Source organism: Ambystoma mexicanum, chromosome 6p (assembly GCF_040938575.1).
Source record: "Ambystoma mexicanum isolate Mex_15411 chromosome 6p, UKY_AmexF1_1, whole genome shotgun sequence".
NCBI classification, from domain to species: domain Eukaryota; kingdom Metazoa; phylum Chordata; class Amphibia; order Caudata; family Ambystomatidae; genus Ambystoma; species Ambystoma mexicanum.
Window position 1 is genome coordinate 851,358,432 of NC_090935.1, and position 21,203 is coordinate 851,379,634.

Here is a 21,203-nt window from a genome sequence, read left to right on the forward strand (position 1 = left end):
TTCCACTGACAATGAATGTGGCTCACAATAAAACGCTTTTTCTCTTTAATCAACCACAGGTTTTTTATTTGAGTAGGCCATCAACCCGTCTTGCACCCACCTTAACAAACACCCAGGTCGCAATGGACCAGGAACCAGGCCGGTGTGCAACAATATGATATTTATTAATTTTATGGTCAAATGAAAAATCGAGCAAAATCATACAATTGGGCAGCAACCACTGATGTTGTGGCAATACAAAGGCAAGAATCCCCACAACACAGTTAATTCAAACTCTTAACATACCATACAGAAACCTTTAATAGCAAGCAAAAGAGAAATCCTTTGTAAAAAGCAACATATGCAGTTTGAGTTAAGCACTCCTCCTGCACAGTCACACCCAAACGTCTGCTAACTAAATTCTTTGTGGATGTAAAGCAGTGGCAAGGAGACAGAATGAAGAGGGAAAAATCGGATATTGTATTCAGCCCACCACCCCAAGATGGGAGGCCAGAAACAAAAAAGAAAACCTTATTTCGGAGCAAAACAGCATAATCGGATTTCACTTGTTACTCGCTCAGCAGTTTACAACCGTGCTGGGATAGCTAGGACAGAAATTCTTTTTGCTACACTTGGGAGATAAGGAAGCTTACAGACTACTAGCAGGGCACCAAGGAAATGTGAACACAGGTAAGGAAATTGATTTGGGAATGAAAACAAATGAAAAAGAAAACACAAAGCAGAATGGCAGTTCTTTTCTATACTGGACCTTTGGATGACAGGCAGCCACGGAAAGGGCTTGGCTGTCAAAATTGAAAATAGATTTTCAGGACAAGGCACAGAGGCACATAACAGATAGGATTCTGACAGAAAGGGTTACTCTTAGTGGGACTAGGGTTTGGGTTTTTCTATGGGACAGATGCAAATTCGAATTTGGAGAAAGGCACACAAAACACAAGCAAATTTGTTATTTTTTCTACACATAGACTAATTCTATTTGGGCTATATTTTAATGAATATAGTTATTTAAAGGAAGACACTGAATGCAAGGGGGTTAATTTAGAAGTTCAACTAGCTCACACCGTGAATTTCCTTATAGGGGAATTACTTAAATGACTTCAAAATGGTACTAAAGACTTACAGAGATAATGGAAAGAACTATAAAAGGAATACGCTACAGACACAGGCTAATTCAGATTTGAAGGGGAACATATCTTACTGGCAATTTGGGACTTTGGATGGGATTGCAATGGGGTGCAAGTGTCAAAAAGAGTGGGAAATTCAGTTTTGGGAACTGGGGTTATGTGCTACTTACAATGTAAGCTTGAGTTTGGGGTTCTGGAAAGCCAGCAAATTTTCTGGACATCTAGGCCAAGGAATCTGGTCATTCTGGATGGCTGGGTCCAGGGAATTTGGTCACTGGGATGGCTGGGCCAAAGGATCTGGTCACTGGGCTCTCCTGGATGAGATGCTGGACATCTAGGCAAGGCTTGGTCACTGCACTCTCTATTTAGTATTTATTTTATTTCTAAAGCGCACCAGGCGCAGGGGCAACCGGGCACATAATTTAGATACAACATGATGAAAGCAGAACATGGCATTATTTACAATGTTTACAGATGAGTTACATAATTTACAATCAGAAAAATAGCAATAAGAAGACAGGCAGAATGTATATACAAAGGTATATACAAAATGTGCCAAAGGGCGATGCAACCTCGCACTGAGTCAGCAGTGGATTGTCCAATTCCCTGTGACCTATTGAATCCACATATCTACTTCTCATGGTGGTGGCTAGTATAAGTTTGAAGTTTTGATCTGTAAGTAAAAAGTACTTTAGTAAAAAGTAAGCTGGAGATACAAAGAAAAGTCATACATGAAAATACATGAATGATATCATTTCCCCTGAACCAATCAGCCCAGCGGGAGGAGGGAGGACTGGTAGGCTGCCCTATCCCAGCAGAGGAATAATTAAATGACACAAGGCATAGACAAGTCTGGTACAGTCATACCGCCTTTATATTAATCATTTGTATTAATCATTGTATTGTATTGCAATAGAAATGCCAATGTGTTTTCACCGTTCCAATATCTCTAAGCTGTTGCCTAATGTTCTTATCTTTTGTAGCAACACCATTTACTAAAACAAAGAATCTGCAATGTCACGCTTCACTTCTAGAGTGTTGATATTTTCTACCAAATTGATAGGTCAATACACAATTTTGCCTCTCACAAATTGCACTAATGATTGTTTAGGCAAGTTTGACATATTTGTTTGCAATCTAACAGTAACTTGAAAATGATGATTAGTTTTCAATGCAATTAATTCAAACATGTTTGTTCAAGACACTTCTGGCATGAATACTTTTTTTGATTATAAAACCCAACACAGTGTCTACAAACATAAAGTGCCTCACTTTGTCAAATTGTTCTTCTACAAACAATACAGATACAGTTATTTCCAAACATCTTCTACACTCTGTTTAATGTTCTCCCCAATGTACACTAGTTGCACTTGAGACTTATACAAAGTGTGTCGACAAGATATGCAAACAATGTCAGGTCTTTCAGTAGAAGACAACCCAAACGTTGCAATACTTTTTTTTTATACTGTTTAAAAATTAGATCCTTTGAAAGCATAGGATTGTTATTTCCACTTCCTTTAAGTGTTTCATCTACGTACACATGGGGCCTCATTACAAGTTTGGCGGTAGCCTTGCCAGTAAAACCGACAGGCTGCCGGCAAGCTTGCAAATTTTTCTGCCGCTCTGGAATGGCCAATTACCGGGTCATTACAGCCTTTGCCGGACCAAGTAGTCACCCATTCCTGGGCGCTTGAAAATATTCTTCCCCATTCCCATTTGAGCCCCGTAGGGCTCAAATGGAATGGGGAAGCCGGATGCACCGGCACCATTTGTGAATGGTGCCGGTGCATCCGATATGCTGTACTCGCGGGTGCTGGTCCACCCGCCAAGTCAGACCTGGCAGGCACACAGGCAGGCCCCCGCGAGCACAACTAGTAGTTAGCCGATTCGATAGTAGCGGTGCCTTAACTACTGGACTAGCAAACTTGGAATGAGGCCCATAGTCTTTTCAATGCATTATATAAATCATTTGCCATGTAGAAACAAATCATTCTACAGTTCCAGTCAAATGTGTTTCATGTAAAAGTGCAAGAGGCATACTTTGTGTTTTGCATTCGTATAGCTTAACTAGCAGTTATCTCATTTTACTATGAAGTGCAGCCAGCATGCGTATAAGATGAAACTGATTGTTACATCTAGTTTTATCAAGACAAGTTAGAGAGTGAGCCAGAAGTTCTGTTTTTTTCACAGACTTCACAGTCATCTATTCTCTGTAACATCTTGATCTGTCTTTGAACAGTATTATTGTTGTGCAAAACTTGCAAAAATCTAGACATTACAAGAAAAACATATCAATATTGCAGGAAAAATTGCTTACACCACTTTGCTTTTTAGGTTTTTATTGTAGTGACCTAACCTTTCAATGTCTGTATTATCAGACCTTAGCATTCCTTCTTTTTTTAGAAATCACAAAATGTTTTTCTTCATAGCTACGTCCACTCTCATCAATAACAAGCAGAGCATTCTTTCCTTGAATGGAACTCTCCTCAATAAAAAATCTTTTGGTATGAGAAGTGTGTTTCCACTCTCCACCAAACACATCACAAAAGTTGTCATGTGTAAGTACATGAACTGTTTCTATATTTCTCTGGAATGGTGTGGTCACCGAAAGTAATTTCTTAAGTTTATTCAATACAAAAATGAACAATTTTCTTTTCATATGAAAAGCTTTTTTTGATTATTAATTCTACTTCTTTATTTTGTAAAAAATGCTTTACAACATATCTAGATTTTGGTTTCACACTTCTCCAAAAGATTTGGAAAAACTCATGGGTGTTACATTTTCCTATTTATATCTTTATTCCTCTCTTTCAAATTGATAGCATATTTGCTATCTTTTCTTCTAAAAATCTTTGTTTTTTTTACTTACTACTAACGGATTTTATAAATCTTTTCTTTTATTACATTCAATAAAAACATGTGGGTTTCCATTAATTTGTCCAGTTGGCACATCTCCTATTTGAAATTGCAGATTTTCAAAAGTATTACCGATAACAGGTATTGTTGTATTATCTACAGACTTTTATTGTACGATTTGTGAACACTCCTTTTAAAAATATTATATTGTAAAAGTTAACTTCCCTACATTCGATACTTCCTTCTGGCACGTTGTTGTTGCTTGCTTGACGGCATTTTAGAAACAAGCTGTAAACAAAAAAATGTGTGATGGCATTTCTTTCACATCATATGTGCATCCCGCATCATGAATTCTTAGGCTGTGAATCAAATGGTCACTATGATCTATACAATTAGCTCAGCATCTTATAAATGTACTGTGCCAACTACAAATCCATCACCAACTGAGAAACTCAATTGCTATCCATTGAATTTCTACTTTGCTCATCTTATTTACACTACATGCAATCCTTCAGACAATTTCTCCAGTCATATGAGGCGAATCTACAAGAGGTATGTCAGCCTGTTAGGCAAAAGGCATTCCTTCAACAGAAATGTGAAGGAAGGGCACATGGTCCTCTCCCTCTATATTCATTGATCACTGTAAACTGAAAGTGCAAAGTGGGCATCTTATTCCTGACAACAGTAAACATGGCATATATTAGCATTACTTGTTAATTCACATACATAAAGGTGTTGCAAGATATTCTGTTACACATTTTTGGTTTAATGTAGGAACCTGCCTTCCATGAATCTCTGGTGTGACCTCAATTCACGAGGAAGGTGATGAGGAAGAAGAGCTGGAAGGTAATTCTTTGCCACTCAGTTCCACCCAGCTCCAGTTTTCACGCCTTACAAGCCTCTACTTAAGGACTGTAGGCCAGCTCCAGGCAGACAACATTGAGAACATTGCCAGTCACGCAACCAGTCCTCGTCACTAACTTGCGCCTCCCACCACCTATTTAATCAGTGCTCCTTAGGCGTCCTCATCAAAGGACATGCAAAGGTAAGGACCTCACATGTTTGTACCTGTTCAGGCTTGATAGGGTTAATGCCCTGACCCGCTATCCAGCATTTCACCTACAAACTAATTACTGCTACTGCTACTCACCAAAATACAGTACCATGTGTGTCCTCCCTCCACTGCCCAGCCCCACTCTCACTAGGGATTGACTGGCCAAGTGCCCTGGCCATCCCCAGAAAGCTACCCTAGTGAACCTTAGCAAAATTGCCCTTGCCCCCATCCCAGTGAACACGTCTTTAGTAATAAATGGCATACAGTAGCCATAACTTCAGAGTACAATTACCAAACCACTTCTAAAGAGAAGAAATGTTCACTGAAAAATTAACAATTGAAATGTACTTTCCCTGTAAAATTACATCATAACCAAATTAGCATTGATCGGCTGCACTCCATCATAAGACTTGCCATATTTAAGGCCACATTCAAACACTTCCATAAATCTGACACAAAAGGAGTTACTAATATGGGGTCATAGGGAAGAGCTTACTATCCAACTTCGAAACACAAATACAGCTGCAATACTTTTCAAGGGCAGAGGTATGATGCTTGTTTGATGATAAAACTACTATGGGCCCCCTTTCATTTTACATCTTACTATGTCTATGCATTATGTAACAACATATATGATTAAATAGCATGGAACCCAAGAAGGTTCCTGCCCTTCCGAAGCACATCATGTCCAAGCATATTGTGAAACTGCCTGATATGGTTGCTGTTCATTATTTATGCATTACTACCAACATTTTGTTTTGTCTATCACATATGTTAGACTCATGTGCATGCAATGGTGCTGAACATTATAGTACCCCTACTGTTCTACAAACAATGCAGTGATGGAATCTACTTTCAAATCTGTGACCGAAATGTTAGACTCAATGTCACATATATTGTTGCTGAGGAAACTGCCAGCTCCCCCACACCCCCCTCCTCTGGCTGACTCACACCCTGACACAGCCCTATCCCTTCTCTACTCTTCTATCTCTGATACTCTTGATGCTCTTGACCCTGTCATGAGGATCTGTTTGAAGTCCAAAGCCAAGTGCAACTCCTGGTTTGACTCTGACCTAGCTACACTTAAACGTAACAGTAGGGTGGCTGAGAGGAAATGGCGGGTTTATTATTCATCCTCTGACAAACTGGCCTGTCGTCTGCTGCAAAGGCAATACTGGCTCTCTGTACTCACCAAGAAGAGAGTTCATATTCAAGCCTGTGTGTCGGAAGCATCTAACAACTCGGCCAAACTCTTTAAAATCTGAAAGGAGCCGGCCAACTACGCTGCAGTCTATTCCCCTCCCGTTGCCTCCCAGGCTCTCTGCAATGCCCTTGTCTAACACTTTATCTCAAAAACCCAGGACATCCTGTCCACCTTTACCTCGCCTTCCCCTCCGCACCCCTCTCTGTCTCTCTGTCTATGCCTGCTGACCCTTCTTCAGCCACACCACCAACCCCATTCTCGTCCTTTCCTCTTTTTTCCCCTGATGAGGTTGCTAGACAAGTCCGATCTATGAATCCTTGTTCCTCTAAAACCATCAAGGACCACATTGACACCCTCGTTCCTGCCCTTGCCAACTTTTGCAACCCCTCTTTTGCCTCAGGATCCTTCCCCTCCTCTCTGAAGCACTCCCATGATCCTTCATGTCTGGCAAACTATCGCCCAATCTCCATTACTCCCTTTCTGGGCAAACTCCTGGAAAAGCAGCTTAACCTTCATTCTGATTCTGTTGGCTGTCTCCATGACCACCAATCTGGCTTCAGAACTGCCAGAAGTATGGAAACTGCTCTCCAACCTTGACTCTAGCATTCCCTCTGTCCTCATCCTACTCGATCTCTCATCTGCCTTCGACACAGTCAACCATACCATCATGCTCAACCGTCTCTGTGGTAACATGGGTATCACTGATCAGACTCTGGTCTGGCTGACCTCTTTCCTTTGGGTCCTTCCTATCATCTATCCCCCTCTCTACTTGTGGAGTTCCCCAGGGGTATAACCTCTCGCTGTGGTTTTTTAAAACTATACTTGCCAACTCTCGGCCACTGCATTGCCATGTTCTGCTCAAATGTCCAGTGCTATGCTGACCATACTCAACTCATCTTCAGGCTTCCCTCGGCCACGTCCTCTCCTTCTCTCATCTCTGATTGCCTTACTGCGATTCAAGATTGGTGTTCCACCAATGATCTCTGAATGCCAGCAAGACAGAAATCCCCCTCATCAGTACACCTTCTCCATCTTTTCCCCTCACTCTCTGGCCGGCCTCCCTTGGCCCTCCTCATACCCCCACCTGTTAGGCTAAAAACCTCTGGGTCATCTTGGATTCTACCCTTTCCTTCTCCGCCCACATCTCTGAGGGCTCTAAAAAGTCAAACTTCCTACTGCACCTCTTCAGAGGTACTCTACCTGTCCTCTCCTTCCCCCAGAAGCTCACTGTCTCCCAAGCTCTGGTTCTCTCTAGGTTGGACTTGTCATGATCTCTGCTTCCAAAAGGTCAGGGTTTTCCCAACTCCCTTGGAAGCAGATCCATAACCCAGGTTCCGAGTGCCAACCAGTCCCAATTGGGACCTTTTGGACCCAGTCCTGGCGCCAGTGGCACCAGGCTCATAAATATGCCCAGTCCCAGCGCTGGAAACGCCGGGCTCATAATGCTTGGGTGGACTTACCTTCAGCAGACCATGCTGCTTACTTGCCTGCCAGTTGAGCCTCTGATCCTCTTCTGTTAGGAACTACTTTTCCTGTTGGGTGGGGCTGGAGCCACTCCCTAGATTCAGAACACTGGAACTCTTCTGGAAGGCAGGAACTCTTTTCTTACCAGGAACTCTTTTCTTACTTAGGCGTGGCTGTGGAAGGAGACACCTAAGCACTACAGGAGGCTATTTAAACCACACCCGGTGGATGAATCTTGCTTTGCGTTATTCTTTAACCTCTGCAGCAGAACGCTCATCGTGTCTTCTGCATCCGGTCCTGGGCCTAAGGAAAAAGGCTTACCATCCTGAATCCAGTCTTCAGCAACACCTATAAAGACAAGAAAGAACAGGTTAGCATTCCGGCATCTGAAAGGCAAAGGCTTACCTACTCTTCGGCGCTGCATCCCGCATCTGAAAGACAAAACAAGGTGCGTTTAAAGACATTGGGGAACTTTAATACTCACGTGCCATGACTCCTTTCCACATCTAATCCAGTGGGTATTCCGGCACCCTGCAGCCGCTCCGAACTCGTACCTGCAAAATAAAAAGACAGTTAGAGCGCATAGTGAAGCAGGCAACAAGCGCTTACTTACGTGCTTCCAGGCGCTTCTATTCATCACACGGGCTCCATCTTCAACTCACTTCAGCCCGTCATCCGCCATTGCCGGCACCCTGCAAAACAAGAGACATCATTACTAAAGACTTTAAAGACATTTGAATGACTCGAAACTTACCGTTCGTGCAGTAAACGACGGACAGCAGTCCTCTGAAGTCAAGAGGCCTGCGCTACCTATCCAGTGAAGAAACTGGTTACAGCACCCTGCCCCGAGGCAGATGGAGAGCTCGGCATTCACTTACCTAAGGTGAGAGCGTTAACCTTTGGGGGTCTACAGGAGAGGAGAAGAGGAAAGAGATAGGGACACCCCAATAACCCCAGTTCATTAACCCCATATTTTCTATCTGCAGACATCTTACTCTACACGTCAGGCATACAGTGCACAGAGGTCCAGCCCAAAGAGCCAACCGGGTGCTACACATCACCTTTGAAGATACGGTAGTCGCCCAGTCAAGACCGGCGCCTCTGCGAGAATCAGGTGAGCGTTACAGGACTATTGTAACAGCCTCTTTCTAAATCTACCTGCCTCTTCTCTCCGGCCTCTTCAACTTATCCAGAACAGGACTGCAAGAATTATCCTTGGCCTCTAGCCCTGGGAATGTATCTCTCCAGCTCTGAAATCTCTCCATTGGCTCCCAGTGGATGCAAAGATTACATTTAAAACCCTCTGTAATGTCCACAATGCTTTCTGGGGCCTGGGGCCAAAATACCTCCAGCTATCCATCCGTAAATATCTCCCCTGTCAAGCTCTTCGCTCCTCTTCCTCTAACTCCTTCAGGGTCAGTTGTTTTTCTAAGAAATGAGCTGGGGGTAGATCTCTGTCTTCAGCTGGATCCTCCCTCTGGAACAGCCTCCCTGCCACTCTAAAACTTGAAGAAAACCATCTCTGGTCCAGAAGCACCTCAAGACCTTCCTCTTTGTTTCTGCCTTCGCCCCAACTCTCCCCTGCTGATCTCTTCTCTCCTGGCACTGTGTACTTGGACACCATCTGTCCTTTGAGACCAGGTTCCTGCTCACGCTGCCACCCTACCACATTGCTTCCGGGCCACCCCTTGCACTGGGGTCTGTATCTGTACCCATACAGCCCCTCTTTCTTTCCTCCTGCACTTATCAGACCTACCTTGTCTGCTGCCTTAAACTCAGCACTTGCCACTTGCTGGCTGCACTACCCCTTTTGTTGATTTTATTATTTATGTATTTCTTTATTATTATTTATCCTGTTTTTCCTTTGCTCTGCACTTTCCACTTCTCCCGCCTTCAATGCACTTTTCTCTGCTCCCTCTCCCATGCACTTGCACGTTCTCAATGTCACTGGGCCTAGTAAGATCGTTGTTTTTGTTCTCCCCAGTTCCCCTCCCTTGCCTTGTTGCACTCTGAAACACATGTGTATGAGCGCGATATAAGTAAAATAATATATCATATCATATCATAGCTGAGCTGCATAAGGTAATAATTAGATTAGAGTGGTGTTGTAGTATAATAAAATGCCCCATGTAGAGCTCTACTGTTATTGCTTGAGTAATGTTGGATGGTATTGAGCAGCTCATATTGAATTACTAAGATGGGCAAAGTAGAGTTTCACTGGCTGGGCACTGAGTTTGTCAGCTTGTCATATATCTGTAGTTGTCACAGTAACTTATTTTTAATGATAAGCCTGAATGAAATGTGAGCTAATCTTATACACCTTAGTAACCATTTATGTCATAACCAAACAATTCATGATAAAGCATGCACATATCAAGAGAAAGATATGCATAAACCATGGAATCTGCATGGTCATACCTATATAAAAAGAGGCAAGCACATTTGATGGATTACTGCAGAAAAACTGAAATACAAACCACGAGCCTTAGCCACTATGAATTCACTTTCTTCACGTTTCTTCATAATTACTCAGAAACCATTTACTTGGTGTGTTTTGCCTGAATTGGCAAACGACTTTAAGAATACCTGGCATACTGTAGCCACAGCTTCAGAGTACAATTCCTAAACCGCTTCTCAAGATAAGAAATGTTCACTGCAAACTTACCAGTTAAAATTAACTTTCCCAGTAAGCTGTCAGAATCCATAAATCTCCACAAATTAGCAAAATTTCATTGGAGAACATCATAACCAAATTATCATTCATCAGGTGCACTGCCTCAGAAGACTTCTCAAATTTAAAGCCATATTAAAACACTTCCACAACTCTAACACAGTAGAAAGTCACTAATATAGGGTCACAGGAAACAACTTGATATCCATCTACAAAGCATATGCACAGCTGCAATATTTGTTGTAAATGGTAGTTATGTTGCTTGGTTGACGCTATGGTTTCTTATGCACCCCCATTGGATTCACAACTTCCAATGTCTGCACATTATATAACATCATATGTTATCACCTAGTATAGTACCCAACAGATTGTAGACATACCAAATATGGTTGCTGTTTATTGTTTATGAAGTACTTCCAGCACTGCATTCTGACTAGTACACACATTGTGCTCATCTGCATGCAATTGTGTTTTACATTATGGTACCAAGGGTTTTCTGAATGCAATGCAGTTATGCAGTGTACTTTCAAATCTGTGACAAAAATGCCACATTCAATTTCACATATATTCTTACTGGGGAAAGTGTGGAAACCTATGGTACATAATGCAACAAAACTCAGAAAAAACACCCTATTTCTTCTAAGTAAAGTCCAAGTTCTTCCCTAACAAATAACCAGTGATAATTGTGACCATATATTTCTTATATATGGAGCAGCAGCACATTATGGTTAAGAAATAAAGAAAGTTTTAAACAATCCCAAAACCACATTGCAGAAAGATTTTGAAATCTAGTACCGGTCGGAAGTGTATGAGCAACAGCATAACATAATGTTGAAAATGAAATTTCATACCAAAAATGAAAACTATATTCAACATTAGTGTGAAATCCGGAATCTTCAGAATATGTTCTTGTACAACGATATTCTGGAGCAGAAATTTGCATCTTCCACTCATCCAATCTTCCTCCTGTAACAGTAGGAAAAAGAATAGGGAAACAACGAGCTTCAAACATCTTTTCCCAAACACTGATTGGTGCACCTTTCATTGCGGTTCATTTAATACAATTCTAAACTGTCACCCATCACTTCATGTTTATTTTATTCATTGTTCATTTTTAATGCACCTAAACACAAGTGTTATGGGGCGCAACCATGCAGGGAGGGGTGACAAGGGAAAAACAGATAGACTATCCGAAAGGCATGGTACATTCAGATCATTCAAGTGTGCAGACAGGTGTAGGAGAGGGGGTGGGGAAAAGTGCAGGAGGGATGGGGGGACCAAGTGCCCCAGTCAGTCAATAGCTGGGGTAAGTGCTGAGAGATGCCACTCTCATGGGTCATTGACCAACTGCAGTAACAAAGAGACAAGTGCAAGGCCCGGAGGCAAGTGCGAGAGGACTGGCGAGGGTTCCGGGGACCTTTGGGACTCTGAGATACACCAGGTGGCCAGTCCGCAGGCTGTGCGGAAATAGGAGGGAGAGAGGGATAAAGCAGAGAGAGAGGTTAGCAGGGTGGAGGGAAAGAGAAGGAAGAGGAGAAGTGGAATGTGTTAAGGAGTTTCCAGAATTTAAGGAGATCCACCTCAAGATGGAGGGTGGAGGCTCTTCCAGAGGGAGGCCCCTGCAGAGGATAAAGATCTCCCTCCAAATCTCTGCTTGGAGAACCGGCTCACTCACAGAAGGTTGGAGGTAGATGAGCAGAGGGCTCAGGAACACCAGTATTTAGGTAGGCATCATTGTAGATAAGTAGGTCCCAGGCCTCAGAAAGCCTTGTAGATAATGTAGAGGGTATTGAACTTGATCCTTGCATCCATGGGAGCCAGTAGAGTGATTTCAGTGCTGGAGAGATGTGGTACCTGAGCTTGAGTCCAAGGATAAGTCTTGTGGTTCTGTTCTGGATGAGTTGCAGAGGGCACAGAGCAGAGGCAGGGAGGTTGAGAAAGAGACTGTAGCAGTAGTCCAGCCTTGAGAGAACCAGGGCTCTGGAGACAGTTAGGCACTGGGGGAAGGTGAGAAAATGAAGAGTGCCTCTGAGGAGGTGCAGCAGGTAGTTTGACTTTTTAGAAGTGTCCGAAATGTGAGTGGGGAAGGAGAGAGTGGAGTCGAAGATGACCCCAAGGTATTTTGCCTCGCAGGTGGTTGCGGGTGCAGAGCCAAGGGAGGCCGGCCAGAGTGAGAGTGGGAGAGTGGGAGCAGGAGTCCCAATGTAAAGGATCTCAGTCTTACTGGTGTTGAGGCAGAGGTCATTTGCAGCACACCATGCCTGAATTTCAGACAGACGGTCATATATGAGTGAGGTAGAGGAGGTGACTGAGGGTAGCCTGAAGGTTGCTTTTCATCCACATTACACTGGAAGTTAGAGATGAAAGTGGCAATCACACATTCCAGGGCAGCCTTGTATTTACTGAAGAACCAACGAGATAGGTTAGAACCCTGGAGAATGCCACAGGTTGAAAGAGTGATAGTAGAGATAAAAGACCCTCTTTCCACCTGGGATGGGCAGTCGAAAAGGAAGGAGATTAAGGTTAACCACGCCAGAGTCTGACATGTGATTCCCATGGTGTCACAGAGACGTGCGATCAGGATGTTTTTGTTTACTGTGTCAAAGGCAGAGGAGAGGTCAAGAAGAATGAGGTTAGTGGGAGTGTTGGAGCCAAGATTTGATAGCAGGTCTTCACAGGTGTTCAGAAGAGCAGTGTAGGTGCCTCTGGATAAACTAAAGCCAGACTGATGGTTGTGGAAGCAACCAGCAGATTCAGTGCGGAGAGTAAGCTGGGAGATAGCCAACTTTTAAAGGAGTTTGCCAAGGAATGCAGTGATAAAAAGAGGGCAGTAGTTTGCCAGAATGGAAGGGTCGGCAGAGGGTTTCTTAAACAGAGGGTGCACAAGGGAGTTCTTCCAAGAAGTGCACATGTGAGTCTAGTGGATGAGTAGTGTCATGTTCATACAAACTCTTCCTTTCTGCAACAGATAGATGTTGGTAAAGGTCCTTCACTGTTTTTCTTTGTTGATTCAACATCAAGCATAGAAAAGTCTGGTACAGTCAGACTGCCTTTGTATAATTCACGTCTCCAATATCTATAAGCTGTTGACAAATGCTCTTATCTTTAGTGGCAACACCATTTACTAAAACAAACAAAGAATCTGCAATATCACGCTTCACCCCTAGAGTGTTCAGATTTTCTTCCAAATTCGCCTCTCACACCTTGCACTAATAATTATTTAGGCAGATTTGACATATTTGTTTGCAATGTAACAATAACTTGGAAAGGATGAACAGTTTGCAATGCAATCACTTCAAACATACCCAATTTATGAAGCACAGATGAGATATCAGACACTGCCATGCCATTCAAAACACTTCTTGCAGGAATACTTGTTTGATTATAAAACTATACACAGTGTCTACAGATATAAAGTGACTCTCTTGTGTCAAATCTTTCTTCTACGAACTAATACAGACAAAGTTCTTTCCAAACATCCTCTTCACTGTGTTTAACTTTGTCCTCCATGTACATTAGTTGCACTTGAGATGTATAAAAAGTGTGTCTACAAGATACGCAAACAATGTCTGGTCTCTGAGTAGAAGACAACTCAAACATTGCAATACTTCTTTCATACTGTTTAAAAACGTGTTCCTTTGAATGCATAGGGTCATCATTTCTACTTCCTGTAAGTGTTTCATCTACATACACTTACTCTTTAAGATGCATAACATTTATCATGTTCACTGTAGAAACTAAACTTTCTACAGTTCCAGTCAAAGGTGTTTGATTTAAAAGTGCAAGAGACATACATGGTGTTTTACACTCATACACTTTAACTAGGATATATCCAATGTTAGTATGATGTGCAGCCCAAATCTATATCTGATAAAGGGACACTTACATCTACTTTTATCAAGACAAGCTAGCGAGAGACCAAGAAGTCTTGTTTTCTCACAAACTTACAGTCATCTATTATTTGTAGAATCTTGATCTGTCTTTGAACATTATCATTTGTGTGCAAAAGTTCCAAAAATCTCTTTAAGAGGTTACAAGAAAACTAGTTGAAATTGCACAAAAAACTGCACGTCCATACCTCACAATGCTTCTTTTGTTTTATTCTAGATTGACCCAAAGTTTCCATTTCTGTATTATCAGACCTTAGGATTTCTTCTTTTTTACAAATCACACCATTTTGTACTTCATAGCTACGTCCACTCCCATCAATAGATAAGAGAACATTCTTTCTTTGAATGTAACTCTCCTCATTAAAATATATCCAACAAATATGTCACAAAGGTTGTCACGTGTAAGTACATGACTATTTGTACAGAAAGATATACTCACCTTAAGTAATTTCTTAAGTTAATTCACTACGAAAATGAACAATTTTATTTTCATATCAAAAACAATTTAGATTATTACTTCTACCTTTTTATTTTGCAAACAACGCTTTACAACATATTTAGATTTTGATTTCACACTTCTCCAAAGATTTGTAAAAACTTGGAGAGTGATGCATTTTCTTAACTATATCTTTATTCCTCCATTTCTAATGGATATCGCATTTCCTACATTTTCTTCTAAAAATCTTCCTTTTTTTACTAGCTACCAACATATATGATACATTTTTTGTTTTCTAACTATCAATAAAAACATTCTTGGTTCCATCGATATGGTCAGTTGGCACATCTATTTCAAATTGCAGATTTATAAAACTATTTTTGATAACAGGTACTATTGTATTATCTACAATATTTGTATATACAGATATAACAACACTACTACTTCCCTGCAGACAATGCCTCCTAATAACATATTGTTTTTGTTTTCATGTTGGCATCTTACAAAAAATATGTATAAAAAAATTAGGATGTTAACGTCACTCATTACGTTTCTTTATATATTAAATATATACTAGAACTTTCATGTGGAGGCTGTAAAAAAGAACATCACTATCAAGTATGTAATGATCATAAATTGTTTTTAATCTTGCCATCTTAAAAACATACTGTTCCAACCACAAATGCATAACACATTGAAAAACTCAGTTTCCATGCATTAAAAGTCTACTTTGCACATCTTGCTTACACTACATAGAATGCTTCACACAAGTCCACCAATCGTGTAACACTAATCTATAAGAAATATCAGCATATAGGCCAAAAAGCATTCCTTTATCAAAAATATGAAAGAGTGGTACATGCCCTCTCTATCTACATTAATTCATCACTACAAACGAAACGCGCAGAGTGAGCACCTTAAGCCTAAACACAATAAACATGGCACAAAGTACCATCATTTCTTATTACACAGTCATAACGGTGTTCCAGGATAATCTGTTACACATCTTTACTTTCATGTACCAACCTACCATTCATGCATCTGTGGTGTATCTTCATTGAATATTGGGACAACTGCTCCCTCCTTTCCTCTCTCACTCTGGTTGCCCTCCCTGGGTCCCCTTTCTGCTCCTTCCTGTGAGGCTTAGAACCTTGCTGCCATCTTCAACTCCAGCCTCTCCTTCTCTCAGATCTCTGACGTCTCTAAGAAGTCATACTATCAGCTGCATCACCTCGGAGGTATTCTTCCTTTTCTCACTTTCATCCAGAAGCTCACTAGCTCCAGAGCCCCGTCCTCTCTCGGGTGGACTACTTCAATAGCCTTTTTCTAAATCTGCCTACTTCTACACTTTGCCCTTTACAACTTATCCAGGACAGGACTGTAAGACTTGTTCTTGGCCTGAAGCCCAGGGATCTCTGCAGCCCTGATATCTCTCCATTGGCTCCCTGTGAATCGACCAAAAGGTGTTCTGGGGCTGGGTACCATGCTACATCCAACTTTCTATTCCTAAGCATCTTCCTTCTCCAGCCCTCTGCTCATCCACCTCCAACTCTGTGAGTGTCAGGCACTTCTCCAGGCAGAGGGTGGGGGGTATACCTCTGTCTTTGGCTGTGGCCTCACTGTTGAACAGCCTCCCTGCTGCTCTCAGACTTGAGCAGGACTACCTAAGGTTCCGGAAGCAACTCAAGACCTTCCTTTTCACTTCTGCTTTCTCTCTCCTTCTCTCTCTTGCTGATGTCCCCGACTGCTTCACATACTGGTTACCTAGCCAGCAACTGAACGTAAGGGACCAGACTCCTGCATAACCAGTTGCCCTTGCATTGCCTCCGGGCCTCCCAACCACTAAGGGACTGTATCTGCAAAGCCACAGTCCCCTGACTCTCTGCACTTATGAATCACTTCCCGGCAACACTTATTAGCTACTTGCACTTTCCCATGACCCCTTCCCCCCTGGTACTTCTCCCCCTTACTCTCACCAAACTTCCACTATCTGAATGACAGAAGGCCTAGTAAGATCCTTGTTTTGTCCTCCTTCTGTCCTCCCTTCTTTGTCTTGTCGCACCTAGAAACCCTTCTGTACAGGCGCATTATAAATAAGTAAGGTAATAATAGAACAGAGCTGCAAGAAAACTCACTGACATTTGCTCCATCCAGTTTCCATTTTCACACCTTAAAAGCCTCTACTTAACAACTGTAGACAATTTACAAACACAAACACACCTATCACTATGCTCCTGCTCACACAAATACGTCCTGCCACACAGTTGCTACTCCCACCACCCATTTAATCAGTCCTCGTTACCCACTCTCATTAATAAACATGCAATATTAACAACCTCACCTATTACCAACTATTTAAGCATAATAAGCCAATGGCCTAACCCACTATCCTGTTTTCACCGAAAAGCTACTCACTACTATTGCTACTCAACTAAACATGATAACCTGTATGTTCTTCGTCCACTGCACATCCCCACTCTCGCTGGAATTTTAATGGCCAAGTGCCCTGAGCACCCCATACAGCTACCTTAGCAAACCACATCAATAATACAATTTCCCCATTCCACTATTCACCCCTATTCATTTTACATCTCCCTATGTCAGTTCCAATCTTATACACCACAGTACCTATTTCTTAAATAACCTAACAATGCATGATAAAGCATACCCATATTAAAACAAATAAATAAATAAAGCAAGTCATTTGCAAGCTCACACCTATATACAAAGAGTCAAACACATTTTATATATTACTGCACAAAAGCTAACATGTCAACTATCAAAGCCTACCCACTTAGCCACAAAAAATTCACATTCTTCACGTCACTTCATAATTTCTCAGAAACCATTTTCCTGATAGATTTTGCCTCAAACACCAAAAGATTGATAATACCTGGCATGCTCAAGAGATTATTTCACATTTTCAAAACTGTTCCAAAATAATCTGCAACACATCTTTGCTTTCATGTACCAACCATGTATTCAACTTTGCTGTGTCCTGAAATCATTAAAAAGATAACAAGCGAAAAGGCTGCAAGATAACATACTGCTACTTAGTTGTTCCACTCATCTGCAGTTTTCACACCTTACACAACTCTACTTAAATACTAAAGAACAACTCCATGCACACCCCATTGATTACACTGCTGGTTATGTAACTGAGCCTTTCACACCCTTCTTCTCTCATAACCCATTTAATCAGTCCTCCTTAGCCACTTCCACCGAAAAACATGCAAAATGAGCAAACTAACCTATTACCACCTATTTAAACATCATAAGCCAATGCGCTAACCAGCTACCCTGTTTTTCACCAACAAACTAATCACTACTATTGCTACTCAACAACACATAATAACATGGGTGTCCTCCCTCCACTGCCCATCCCTACTTTAGCTTGGATTTTAATGGCCAAGTGCCATAAAATAAAAACATACAGCTACCTTAGCAAACCACATAAATAATACTACTTCCCCATCCCACTATGCACCCCTACTCATTTTACATCTCCATATGTCACTGCTAATCTTATACACCACAGTACCCATTTTTACATAACCTAACAATGCATGATAAAACATACACATATTAAAAGAAACACATGTCAATTTTACATATACAACTCCCAACCACTTCTCAACTTCGAATTAACTTGCACAATTCTAACAAACTACAAAATCACCAATATAGAGTCACAGAGAAACAGCTGAATTTCCAATAACAAAGCACACACATACACAAACACACACATCCTATATTTAACAAAGCTAGAATTGTATTGCTTAGTTCACACTAGGGTTTCATATTCACTCAGCTGCATATCCCCATCTTCCGAATTCAGTGAGAAACAAGCTTTACTTGCAAATATATGTGTTGTAACTATATAGCATTACATGCCACACTGCTTCATTACTCTTCCAAAAACAGTGAAGCCACTCCTTTGCCTCAGGACCCTTCCCCTCCCCTCTTAAGCACTCCCTTGTGCATCCTCTCCTGAAGAAACCCACAGCGGATCCCTCTTGTCCGCCCAACTATCGCCCAATTTCCATTACCCCCTTCTTAGGCAAACTCCTTGAAAAGCTGGCCATCTCTCAGCTAAACCTTCATTTTGATTCTGTTGGCTGTCTCCATGACCATCAGTCTGGCTTCAGATCTGGCAGAAGCACGGAAACTGCTCTCCTGAACATCCGTGAAGATCTGCTTTCCAAACTTGACTCTAGCATTCCCTCTGTTCTCATCCTACTTGATCTCTCCTCTGCCTTCGACACGGTCAACCATACCATCCTGCTCAACTGTCTCTGGGATAACTTGGGCATCAGCGAACAGGCTCTGGCCTGGCTGACCTCTTTCCTCTCTGACCGACCCTCCCAGGTCCAACTTGAGTCCTTCCTATCATCTGTCTTCCTCTCCACCTGTGGTGTTCCCCAGGGATCTAACCTCTCGCCCTGGCTTTTCAACCAATACCTGGCAACTCGCGCCCGCTGTATTGCCATTTTCTGCTCAAACTGCCAGTGCTACGCAGACGACACTCAACTCATTTTCAGGCTGCGCTCGGCCACCTCCTTCACCTCTCTCATCACGGATTGCCTAACTGCCATCCAAGATTGGTGCGGCCAATGATCTTTGTCTTATTGCCAGCAAGACAGAGATCCTCCTCATTGGCACACCATCACCTTCCTTTCCCCTAACTCCCTTGGCCCTCCTCCTATCCCCACCTGCGAGGCCAAGAACCTTGGTGTCACCTTTGATTCCACACTCTCCTTCTCTGCCCACATCGCTGATGTATCAAAAAAGTCAAACCCTTACTGCACCTCCTCAGAGGTATTCCTCCTTTCCTCTGATTCCCCCAGAAGCTCACTGTCTCCCAAGCCCTGGTTCTCTCTAAGCTGGACTATTACAACAGCCTCTTTCTTAATCTACCTGCCTCTACTCTCTGCCCTTTACAACTTATCCAGAACAGGACTGCGAGACTTGTCCTTGGCCTCAAGCCCTGGGATCGTATCTCTCCAGCTCTGAAATCTCTCCATTCACTCCCAGTGGATGCAAGGATTAAATTCAAAACCCTCTGCATTGTCCACAAGGCTTTCTGGGGCCTGGGTCCAACATACCTTCAGCTATCCCTCTGCAAATACCTCCCGCCTCGAGCACTCCGCTTCTCTACCTCTAACTCCCTCAGCGTCAGTCGTTTCTCAAAGAAACAAGCTGTGGGTAGATCTCGTTCTTCAGCTGGTGCCTCCCTCTGGAAAAGCCTCCCTGCCACTCTAAAACTTGAGGAGAACCATCTCCGGTTCCGGAAGCACCTCAAAACCTTCCCCTTTGCTTCTGCCTTCTCCTCCACTATTCCCTGTTGATTCTACTCTCCCTCGGCACCATGCACCTGGCCACCCTCTGTCCTCTGGGCCCAGGTACCTGCTCATCTTGCCACCCTCACGCACTGCTTCCGGGCCACCCCTGCACTGGGGTCTGTATCTGTACGCATACAGCCCTCCCCTTTTCTTCCTGCACTTTCAGACCTACACGGCCTGCTGCCATAAACCCAGCACTTGCCACTTGCTGGCTGCACTCCCATTATTTGTTGCCTTTTTATTTATTATTTTATTATTATTTTTGTTTTTTTTCCTTCTCGCTCCGCACTCTCCTTTTGTTCCCCCTTCCATGCACTTCTCCCCCTTCTCCCTCTACCCTGCACTTCCACGTTCTCAATGTCACTGGGCCTAGTAAGATTGTTGTTTTTGTTCTCTCCTGTTCCCTTTCCCTGCCTGGTTGCGCTCTGAAACACTTGTGTATGAGCGCGATAGAAATAAAATATCAATCAAGTAAAATATAGAAACAATGCTTATTTACACTTCACTAAAACAGACACCCAAACATACTGAATTTACCATAGAAATCCTACAATTCATAATGTACATAAAATATAGAAAAGACACAATCACACCTTCAGCTGCTCCAATGAATGAATACATCTTCACAATAGCCCAACACAGACCATCTGCACACTCTTAGCTCTGGGATCACAATGTCAAAAGTTCACAAAAAGGTTACTTTAATAGCTTTCAGAAATCACTAGCACAAAAAGAGCACTGCACAAAGCAAACAAGTAAATGCCCAAAACATTGTTATTACAACATACAGCAATCAAACCCCAACAAATCCTTCCAAAGAATAGCTTGAAGAACATGTACACACATTTTTGCATTTAAAATATGTCAAATGACATAACCGTGGCTATAACCCTGGTTGCAGGATGGAAATCCACCTATAGACCAGGCTATACGTACATGTTTCAAATATGCCAAAAAAATCATATCACAAAGGTTTCAAATTGAATTCAGACATGCCATTAGGTGAGAACATCCAAACAGAAGCACATGTAGAAAGCTGTGCTAAAACATCCATAATATGATCACTGCACCAAAACACAAACAGTTATAACTGTGGGTCAACCAACGGGTACATACCCGCGGCTACCAAAGCCCGCCACAAACTTTGATGTATGATTGCAGC